This window comes from Ylistrum balloti, unplaced genomic scaffold, assembly GCF_031769215.1.
Source record: "Ylistrum balloti isolate Yb309-2 unplaced genomic scaffold, AGI_CSIRO_Ybal_v1 Utg370590, whole genome shotgun sequence".
Classification (NCBI taxonomy): domain Eukaryota; kingdom Metazoa; phylum Mollusca; class Bivalvia; order Pectinida; family Pectinidae; genus Ylistrum; species Ylistrum balloti.
Window position 1 is genome coordinate 998,147 of NW_026782366.1, and position 12,492 is coordinate 1,010,638.

Below are 12,492 nucleotides of genomic sequence, written 5' to 3' on the forward strand. Positions count from 1 at the left end.
ATTTATATCTGCGTATGTACATTTGTTCAAAATAGATTACTTGTATGACTGGAAATCACTGTAACTTGTTCATTTGGAAGTGTTTGCCCTGAATTATATGTTTACCTGCTACAAAATTGTATTCGAGGCCTAGTTTAATACAATTATCTTAGATACTTGATGTTCCTAATCACAAAAGTTCTACCAGTGTTTAGATAATTGTATCGTAAAAGTATGAAGTCTGAATAAACTGATGAATAAAATTATGATTATTCTATCACGAACTCATCTGAAATACAAAACTTTAAATCTGCGATTTTGTCAAATTAAACAATAAAACGTGAATGTTAATGCAAAATGGTATTTAACATGCCTCTGTACAAACGCTCTTTCTTTTATGGCCAGTTCAATGAAGATGGAATGTCTTAAGCGTTTATCTATATTCAGATCAAGAATGATCATCTTAACGTGTTTTCCTATTGTCAGATCATGGTTAAATTATCTTAACGTGTTTTCCTATAGTCAGATCATGGTTAAATTATCTTAACGTGTTTTCTTATTGTCAGATCAAGGTTGATTTTCTTAACGTGTTAAATTATTTTAACGTGTTTTCATATAGTCAGATCATGGTTAAATTATCTTAATGTAGTAATGTTATTTTGTCATTATTTTAATATATGTGCTATATGCATTTGTTATTGTTTTAATATTATCGTTATGCGTTCGCGTATCAGAACCGGAAGTCAGCCTTTCGTATTATTCGGTACGTGGCGCATTGCGACATGGATTTTACATTGACGCCCATGTAGGGACCCGAGAATAGTACTTAGCCATGTCCCACCAGCATCGCTGTAATCCCTGGAAACTCGAGGACGAGTTATTTCCTGAAGGGGGAATATGTAACCCTGGTATAATACTAGCCGCAATATACCACTCGACTAGAGAGAACTTCTCTTTAGCTCGAATGGTTGAGCGTCAGACTAGTCAGCCAGGGGTCCCGGGTTCGATTCCTGGCGGAGGCATTGCGATGAAAAATGACCTCTGTTACATTAACGTGTTTTCCTATAGTAAGATTAAGGCTAAATTATCTTAATTGTTTCCTATAGTCAGATCAAGGTTAAATTATCTTAACGTGTTTTCCTACAGTCAGATCAAGGTTGATTTTCTGAACGTGTTATCTTACAGTCAGATCATGGTTAAATTATCTTAACGTGTTTTCCTACAGTCATATCATGGATAAATTATCTTAACGTGTTTTCCTATAGTCAGATCAAGGATGATTGTCTTCACGTGTTTTCCAATAGTCAGATCAAGGTTAAATTATCTTAAAGTGTTTTCTTATAGTTATATTGAGGATCGTTATCTTAACGTGTTTTCGTATAGTCAGAATAAGCATTACGCACTCAGTAACTGTTGTTATATAACTAAATTTCCAAAAGTCAAAATTAATGTTAAAGAATACAAATATTTATGAAGCAATTTAAGTTCTTTTTATAATTCAACGTTTTACTGCATTTGCATTTTTTTAAAGAACCAAAATGAATTACATATTTGTTGTCAGCAAATTCGATTCATTTGAAAAATTCCCAGTTTATGTATGTGTTATTTAATGTTTCTGATAGGCTTTTGTACATTGTATCCATTTAAAACTAGCCAAAGTTCATGTTTAACCACAATAGTTTAAATGTGTATACATATGTAAAAGTTCGCTGTCTGGTAATTCCACAACTGTCTGGTAATTCTACATGGTAACCCATGATTAAAATAGGACTTTATTTTGATGGCCGTTCGAAATCACGTGGACATCATTCTAACGTGTTACATAAAATCGATACAAGTTATTATCACTATGGCTTATTGTAAGATATGTAGTATTGCCTACTTAAGCCACTCCTTCTATTGATAACCTTTGGATATCTTAATACGCTGGATTTCCACGACGGTAATTACTTCCTCGTTCTGATTAATATATCTACAATCTATGTCATGAACTTTTTAAGAAGTCTATTGTTTACCAAAATATTTATTCAATGGTGCCATGGATTCTGAGGACTATAACCTACGTCAGCTAAATCATGCGACTTACTTCCTGGATCGTAGATACTGTAAACAAAAACTAAATCTAATTAGATTTGAAAAAACTCCGGTCGTAAAATAGTATTGTTTTCTGCTCGTGAAAGGGGAGTATTGTACGTGTATATAAAAGAAAAATATATATCAAGGTCTAAGCTGTGATAGTTTACTCGGAAACAAGAAATAAAAATTAGATAAAGCTTTCGTGGAAGGGGTATATCTTTCATAAAACCTTCTAAAATATCGTAGTTGAATTAACAGCATTTGCATGTGGAGATGAAATATGTCATCGAGTTTAACAGTTTATTCTGCAATGAACACTTCCCGTAAGAAAAGACTGTAAATTACCACAGGTCGTAGGCATAGAGACATTTAAATAGCCCCTCACGTGAAAATTGCCTAAAGGCGCATAAATAGTAAGTATTTCAATTCAAGTGGTCTAGTATTTAAAACGCCAAGGACGGTTAAATTCCCAATGCCAAAATTTCTAACAGAGTGCTTAAAATGTCAACGACATCTACGCGAAAAAGTGGAGAGTAGTGAAAGGCAATAAACTGATTTCCACAAAAGTAATATTGCATTGGCGGTTTTAAACAAAGGAAAGTAGTAGCTAAACCCTTTTATTACATCTTTAGCAGTGAAATATAGGGATATATCAAACTGATAAAAGTGACAAATATAAAAAAGTGATATTTTTCACTGGTGAAAAAATATCACTTTGAGGATTGACCAATCAGAGAGCCCGATACAAAGCTTCTCCAATTCCAGGCAGTACTACTTTTTTCCCCTTTTAACAAATTTTATTGTGTATAAGTGACAACAATAAATAACAAAATCCATGTCCAAACACAAATAAACATTCATTATGATTTATTTATGAGTCAGTATATTTTTAATGATTTTTCATAAAATGGACTTTTTTTTGCCGCGCACAACATCGTTGTATAATGAGTGAGTAATGTCTGGAAAAAGCATGATCAACTTACCCATTTTATAGTTATTGTAAGGTTGCCATTGTTTTGGTTTATTTTTGCGAAGAAAATGTAATAAACCTATATTTATCACCCTTTGGTCCCTGTGACATTTTTGATGCTCTCTGGAGAAAAAGTAACTAGGTGATGCAAGAATGATGATCATATGGCACAGTATTTATTGAATAACTCTCGTATTCTCACATTTTGCTCATTCTCTGTCATATTTTTATTCATACTAGTTCTCTAGTCTCCTGACTTCGCTTTGATTTAAACATATTTCATTGGTATCAAATATACAGGTAGGATTGGGCACAAGTTTTCTTAAGCCCATTCCTATAAAGTGTGACAAAATACATTTTAACAAGAAAAGACGACATGTTTAAATACAATTATTATGCGAAGAAAGAGAGAGAGAGAGAGAGAGAGAGAGAGAGAGAGAGAGAGAGAGAGAGAGAGAGAGAGAGAGAGAGAGAATTTAATCAGTTTCTTGTAAATCGGTCTCTCCTACAATGAACAACACAAGCAAAAATACAAAACATTTAAGTGTTAAATGTCTTAAACATCGTAATTGGTACATCTATCTACTACTAACAATACTAGACTGAAAATTTTCCGTATAGTTTATCAAAATTTCATTGTGTTGTGAGTTAATCCTGTGATTCTTTAAGGCATACCCGACAAAACAAAATGTTTTAAAAATTGTATTTAGCACGTCAACAGGTCAACTGATAATATTCCAGAGATACCAGGAGTCTTTAGATCAAAATCAGTACATATATCAACTGCTTATAATCCTAGACGGGAATCCAGATACTTAAGTATGTTTGTTATAGCATTACGTAAGGAGAATATTGTGTTTATTAACAACTTTCTCAGAAACCAAAACTTAGAGACTAAAACACTTTGATACTGACTTGCTTTTGTACAATTTTAACTTCAGCTTAATTAAATGTTATCAGAGCTGTCATATCATGGTGAAAAATAAACATGTAAATTATATTTAATTTAATGTTTGTTTTCATTTCATTCTACCCCCTCTGAGTATTCTATTTTTTATTTTGACATTATACATGTGCAATATCTTAACTGCTTTCAATTACAAAACTTCTTCGTTCTATATGTAGAAATGACACGACAATTGTTTTCGAGAGAGATTTTATCTACTTCTTATTACCATTAACTACATACTGTATAATCTATTATAAGATTGAGAATTCTCGTAACATACATGAAATAAACGATTTCATCGGCAAGTAGCCTTGTCCTCGCTGATTCACTATTAATCATTGGACTTTGTAATGACTTTCACACAAATATTACCAACTCTGACTTGTTGATTTCTCGTTACTCTTTGTAATATGGTGCATTTTAAACATTTGAATAAGGTATTTGATTATGCACAATAGACATAATCAATCAATCTTCAATGTTTCCCTGCCATCCGTGTTTATTTAAACTTTAAATGTTTATTTAAATACAATATCGAGTTGTATTTAAATATCTTCCAAATCCAATGAAATAATCGTGCCTAAAACTCTATTCAGTGTAGGAGGTATATGTTGAAAAGGGACAGCATAGGGAGTTTCTGGTTTTTAACTATATTCCTTATACTGTCACTGAACAATTCATATCAAATTACTATGTAAAGATAAAACAAACTTTCGGGCTTTATTTCAATTTCAGTCATTTCAGCCATATTTTTACCTATCCTGAGTCACAGTCCAATAATATTGATACATCATAGATATGTCCCTATGACCTTCAGTCATTCTGTCATTACCTACCTTTTGATTGGTGTGTCTATTCATTTATGGTTCACTCCGCCATAACCTACCTTTTGATTGGTTTGTCTCATCACTTACGGTTTACTCCGCCATAACCTACCTTTTGATTTGTGTCTCATCACTTATGGTTAACTCCGCCATAACCTGCCTTTCGTTTGGTGTCTCATCACTGATGATGTACTCCGTCATTACCTACCTTTTGATTGGTGTGTCTCATCACTTATGGTTTACTCCGCTATAACCTACCTTTTGATTTGTGTGTCTCATCACTTATGGTTCATACCGCCATAACCTACCTTTTGGTTGGTGTGTCTCAACATTTATGTTTTACTCCGCTATAACCTACCTTTTGATTTGTGTGTCTCATCACTTATGGTTCATACCGCCATAACCTACCTTTTGGTTGGTGTGTCCCATCATTTATGTTTTACTCCGCCATAACCTACCTTTTGATTTGTGTGTCTCATCACTTATGGTTCATACCGCCATTACCTACCTTTTGATAACTCATCACTTATGGTTTTGCTATAACCTACCCTTTGATTTGTGTGTCTCATCACTTATGGTTCATACCGCCATAACCTACCTTTTGGTTGGTGTGTCTCAACATTTATGTTTTACTCCGCCATAACCTACCTTTTGATTGGTGTGTCTCATCACTTATGGTTCATACCGCCATAACCTACCTTTTGGTTGGTGTGTCCCATCATTTATGTTTTACTCCGCCATAACCTACCTTTTGATTTGTGTGTCTCATCACTTATGGTTCATACCGCCATAACCTACCTTTTGATTGGTGTGTCTCATCACTTATGGTTTACTCCGCCATAACATACCTTTCGATTTGTGTGTCTCATTATTCATAATTATTGCTTCTAATATGCTTTTGAACAACCGCTTTGTATTGTCGTGGTTTCAGGTCCAAACGTTGGCATAGTTAGACTTAAAACTATTAAACTGACCACCGTATACAAATACCAGTTTATCTGTATACCAAGTATTGAAAATGTCACTTAGATTAAGAAATTATCAGAATCGGGCCTACTTCAGATATTTTCCAGGACTTCGATCCGAATACTTTCACATTTTCAGTAAATAAAAATTACTATTTATAATGACTTCAAAGTGCCTAAGGTGCATGTTTTGTGTAATCTACCAGTAAACGCTGTCTCTGTTTTCATGTTTACTCTTCAGTTTAACCTTCCAGCTTAATTCTTCTCTTGCCAACTGTATATGACAATATTCTCTTTTGAGTATTCCCTATGTTGTGCATGGATGTCATTTACCAAGTCTTGTAAGTATCGAAGATACATTTACTGTTCATGACCAAATAATGAAAAATCTCCCCATTCTTACCCGTGTCTTCATCTAGGTGGAATCAGTATCTTTTCCAAGCTATACGCGCAAAATACTGAACAGATACCATGTACTTATAACTCCAGTTTCGAATTATCAATTGTAAACTTTATACAAATTACAGTGCAAGCTAAAATGCAAATTGTATGCAAGATGTACAGCTAATATTATCTTCTGACCTGATCAAACGTAATGGTACATGAGAAGCTGGGAACTATTGTGTTTATCGTGTAACATACGGCAAATGTACTTAAGATCACTCATTATCACATTTTATCAATAAGCCCAATGACGATTTTGTGCATCCACACTAATTGTTATAGAAATCACGATGACTATAAAGATATATAAATATTTTAGAGCAATATTGTCGTAGTGGAAATGGCGAACACTAGAAAATAGCAGATATGTATAAATGTCCAATCTTCACATCTAAAACACTGTTTGAAAACAAAACTAGCCAGATCAGATTTTATAATTTATTTCAAAGAATTGTATTAGATTCGGCTTTTGGTATTGATAGTGCACGAGTATCATATGTAGTAAGAACGCCGCACGCAGGTCTACTATTTCTTACTGTTGATATTTGTTTACGGCCTTGACAGATATGTCGACAATACCGATCTATAATTTACACTAAACCAGCTGAAATACGTCATAATGGTATTCCTATTCTATGTTCCAGTTAAATCCCTTCAAAACTTCCTGCTTTTGACAATGGTATGGTTCACAGAATATTACCTGTCCTAAACAGATGTTAAACAACACGCCTCCAGTACTAAATGCCTTTGGGTATCTGGATATTCTTTACTGGCGTCAGTTGCGAAAATCGAAATCGACCGACTAAGGGGAGCTGAAGTTGGTTCAAAATTCCTAGTTCCGGAACTGGGAGCCAGATCCAAGTTCCATTTAAGGAAAACTTATATGTTGACAAAACGAAAGTCCAATACGCATGATATAATTCTAATTCGGTACAGGAATCGAACCCACAATCTTTCAGATAAAAATTAAGACTATCATAGCTTTTGAAACGAAATATGTCTGATATGAAACTTATGTTTAAATCCAGTTCTATATAAGACCTATCTCACTATTTATAGGGAGTGTAGTACGCATCGTATAAAAATCAGTGTTAACATGGAGTACAGTACAGAACGTGTTGACATCAGTGTTAACATGGAATACGGTACAGAACGTGTTTACATCAGTGTTAACATGGAGTACGGTACAGAACGTGTTGACATCAGTGTTAACATGGAGTACGGTACAGAACGTGTTGACATCAGTGTTAACATAGAGTACGGAACGCATGGTATAAAAATCAGTACATTAGTATCGTGATAGTTCCACTACGCAATAGTACACCATGGGTTTTTACGTTACCAAACTACAAGAATGACGTGTTGTGTTTACGACAGATAATTGCCATTACTCAATGTCACAACTGTAGTCATTATATAATCATATTTGGTCTTATTATGCACAATGCAATTATTTGTCTGGAAAACTTCCAACTCACTAACGAATTGATTGACCTGAGAAGGTTGACCGACTTCTTCCTGTTTCCTTATATAGAAATGATAATAAAAACAACTCGCAAGGATAATTACTTACTGACTGCAAATAAAAAAAATATCATTTCATTTCAGAATATGTTATTGCACTGATATTGGTACAATTGGAATCGGACAGCAGGAATAGTCTACACAAACTATCTCCTTAAAGTAATAACACTGCATACTACGTGGTTGGGAAAGTGACCCCATACCTTGTCGCGTCCATTCGTGGGAATTGAACCCTGAATTGTATTCAAGGCCTAGTTTAATACAATTATCTTAGATACTTGATGTTCCTAATCACAAAAGTTCTACCAGTGTTTAGATAATTGTATCGTAAAAGTATGAAGTCTGAATAAAATGTTCGCATTCTGGTAATCCCACAACTTCTAGATTCTACATGGTAACCCATAGTTAAAATAGGACTTTATTTTGATGGCCGTTCGAAATCACGTGGACATCATTCTAACGTGTTACATAAAATTGATACAAGTCATTATCACTATGGCTTATTGTAAGATATATAGTATTGCCTACTTAAGCCACTCCTTATTCTATTAATAACCTTTGAATATCTTAATACGCTGAATTCCAACGACGGTAATTACATCCTCGTTCTGATTAATATATCTGCAATCTATGTTATGAACTTTTTAAGAAGTCGATTGTTTACCAAAATATTTATTCAATGGTGCCATGGATTCTGAGGACTATAACCTACGTCAGCTAAATCACGCGACTTACTTCCCGGTTCGAAGATACTGTAAACAAAAACTAAATCTAATTAGATTTGAAAAAACTCCGGTCGTAAAATAGTATTGTTTTCTGATAAATGTGTTAGCATCGTGAAAAATATATATCAAGGTCTAAGCTGTGATAGTTTACTCGGAAACAAGAAATAAAAATTAGATAAAACTTTCGTAGAAGTGGTATACCTTTCATAAACCTGCTAAAATATCGTAGTTGATTTAACAGCATTTACATGTGGAGATGAAATATGTCATTGAGTTTAACAGTTTATTCTGCAATAAACACTTCCCGTAAAACAGACTATGAACTACCACAACTCGTAGGCATAGAGGGATTTAGATAGCCCCTCATGTGAAAAATGCCTAAAGGCGCGTAAATAGTTAGTATTTTAATTCAAGTGGTCTAGTATTTAAAATACCAAGGACGCTTAAATTCCCAATGCCAAATGTCATAACAGAGTGCTTAAAATGTCAACGACATCTACGCGAAAAAGTAGAGAGTAGTGAAAGGCAATACATTGATTTCCATAAGAGTAATATTGTATGGGCGGTTTTAAACAAGGGGAAGTGGTAGCTAAACATTTTTATCACACCTTGGTCCATCTGACGTTTTTTGATGCTCTCTGGAGAAAAAAAGTAACTAGGTGATGCAAAAATGGTGATCATGGCACAGCATTTTCGTTATGGAGAGCAAAATCAGAAAGGGCGTTTCTGCCCAGATTTCTTTTTAAATTCTCCATTTGATTAATGACACTATCGGCAGAATTTATTGAAGAACTCTCGTATTCTCACAGTTTGCTCATTCTCTGATATATTTCTATTCATACTAGTTCTATGTTGTTATATACGATATGATGGTTGCAATAGATTTACCACCAAATTTCCAGGTGGGAGTTCCTAGTCGATGGAATGTTATAACAATGACTTCTGAATCACCGAACATATGTGTGATCACTGTCGTACGATAATATCAGCAATGTTTTGTTAGGTAGTAATACCAATCTTCCCGGGAAATTTTAATCATTATAACTAAGGCTAAACACTTCCTTCTTCTCTTCGTGGAATCCATGTCATGGATGTTTTGAAGAAAATTATTGTAAAATAATACCTATTTAAAATGGCACCTTGGAATGAATCCAGATTTATTCTCTTGACTTTGCTTTGATTTAAACATATCCATTGGTATCAAATATACAGGTGGGATTGGGCACAAGATTCTTAAGCCCTTTCCTATAGAGTTTGACAAAATACATATTAACAAGACCAGACAACATGTTTAAATACGATTATTATGCGAAGAGAAAGAAAGAGAGAGCGAATATAATTAATTTCTTGTAAATCGGTCTCTCTTTCAATGAACAACACTAGTAAAAATACAAAACATGTGTTATATGTCTTAAATAGATCGTAATTGGTACATCTATCTACTCCTAACAATACTAGACTGAAAATTCTCCGTATAGTTTATCAAAATTTTATTGTGTTGTGAGTTAATCCCGTGATTCTTTAAGTCATATCCCTACAAAACAAAATGTTGTAAAAATTGTATTTAGCACGTCAACAGGTCAACTGATAATATTCCCGAGATACCAGGAGTCTCTAGATCAAAATCGGTACATCTATCAACTGCTTATAATCCTAGACGGGAATCTAGATACTTTAGTATGTTTGTTATAGCATTACGTAAGGAGAATATTGTGTTTATTAACAACTTTCTCAGAAACCAAAACTTAGAGACTAAAACACTTCGATACTGACTTGCTTTTATACAATTTTAACTTCAGCTTAATTAAATGTTATCAGAGCTGTCATATCATGGTGAAAAATAAACATTTAAATCCTATTTAATTTAATGTATGTTTTCATTTTATTCTACCCCCTCAGAGTATTCTATTTTTCATTTTGACATTATACATGTACAATATCTTTACTGAATTCAATTACAAAACTTCCTCCTTCGATATGTAGAAATGACATGATATATGTTACCGAGAGAGATTTTATTTACTTCTTATTACCATTAACTACATACTTGTATAATCTATTGTAAGATTGAGAATTCTCGTAACATACATGAAATAAACGATTTCATCGACAAGTAGCCTTGTCCTCGCTGATTCACTGTTAATCATTGGACTTTGTAATGGCTTTCATACAAACAGTACCAACTCGAACTTATTGATTTACTCTTTGTAACATGGTGCATTTTAAACATTTGAATAAGGTAATTGATTGTGCGCAATAGACATATCTTCTAAATCAAATGAAATAATCGTTTCTAAAACTATTCAGTGTAGGAGGTATATGTTGAAAAGGAACAGTATAGGGAGTTTCTGGTTTTTAGCCATATTCCTTATACTGTCACTGAACAATTCATATCAAATTACTATGTAAAGATCAATTTAACTTTCGAGCTTTATTTCAATTTCAGCCATATTTTTACCTATCCTGAGTCACAGTTCAATAATATTGCTACACCATAGATATGTCCCTATGACCTTCAGTCATTCTGTCATTACCTACCTTTTGATTTGTGTGTATGTGATGTACTCCGCTATAACCTACCTTTTGATTGGTGTGTCTCATCACTTATGGTTTACTCCGCCATAACCTACCTTTTGATTGGTGTGTCTCATCACTTATGATGTACTCCACCATAACCTACCTTTTGATTTGTGTGTATCATCACTTATGATGTACTCCGTCATTACCTACCTTTTGATTGGTGTGTATCATCACTTATGGTTTACTCCGCCATAACCTACCTTTTGATTTATGTGTATCATCACTTATGATGTACTCTGTCATTACCTACCTTTTGATTGGTGTGTATCATCACTTATGGGTTACGCCGCCATAACCTACCTTTTGATTTGTGTGTCTCATCACTTATGATGTACTCCGCCATAACCTACCTTTTGATTGGTGTGTCTCATCACTTATGGTTTACTCCGCCATAACCTACCTTTTTATTGGTGTGCCTCATCAGTTATGGTGTACTCCGCCATAACCTACCTTTTGATTTGTGTGTCTCATCACTTATGATGTACTCCGTCATTACCTACCTTTTGATTGGTGTGTCTCATCACTTATGGTTTACTCCGCCATAACCTACCTTTTGATTTGTGTGTATCATCACTTATGATGTACTCCGTCATTACCTACCTTTTCATTGGTGTGTATCATCACTTATGGTTTACTCCGCCATAACCTACCTTTTAATTGGTGTGACTCATCACTCATGATGTACTCCGCCATAACCTACCTTTTGATTGGTGTGTATCATCACTTATGGGTTACGCCGCCATAACCTACCTTTTGATTGGTGTGTCTCATCACTTATGATGTACTACGCCATAACCTACCTTTTGATTGGTGTGTCTCATCACTTATGGTTTACTCCGCCATAACCTACCTTTTTATTGGTGTGCCTCATCAGTTATGGTGTACTCCGCCATAACCTACCTTTTAATTGGTGTGACTCATCACTCATGATGTACTCCGCCATAACCTACCTTTTGATTGGTGTGTATCATCACTTATGGGTTACGCCGCCATAACCTACCTTTTGATTGGTGTGTCTCATCACTTATGATGTACTACGCCATAACCTACCTTTTGATTGGTGTGTCTCATCACTTATGGTTAACTCCGCCATAACCTACCTTTTTATTGTTGTGCCTCATCAGTTATGGTGTACTCCGCCATAACCTACCTTTTGATTTGTGTGTCTCATCACTTATGATGTACTCCGCCATAACCTACCTTTTGATTGGTGTGTCTCATCACTTATGATGTACTCCGTCATAACCTACCTTTTGATTGGTGTGTCTCATCACTTATGGTTTACTCTGCCATAACCTACCTTTTTATTGGAGTGCCTCATCAGTTATGATGTACTCCGCCATAACCTACCTTTTGATTAGTGTGTCTCATCACTTATGGTGTACTCCGCCATAACCTACCTTTTGATTTGTGTGTATCATTACTTATGATGTACTCCGTCATTACCTACCTTTTA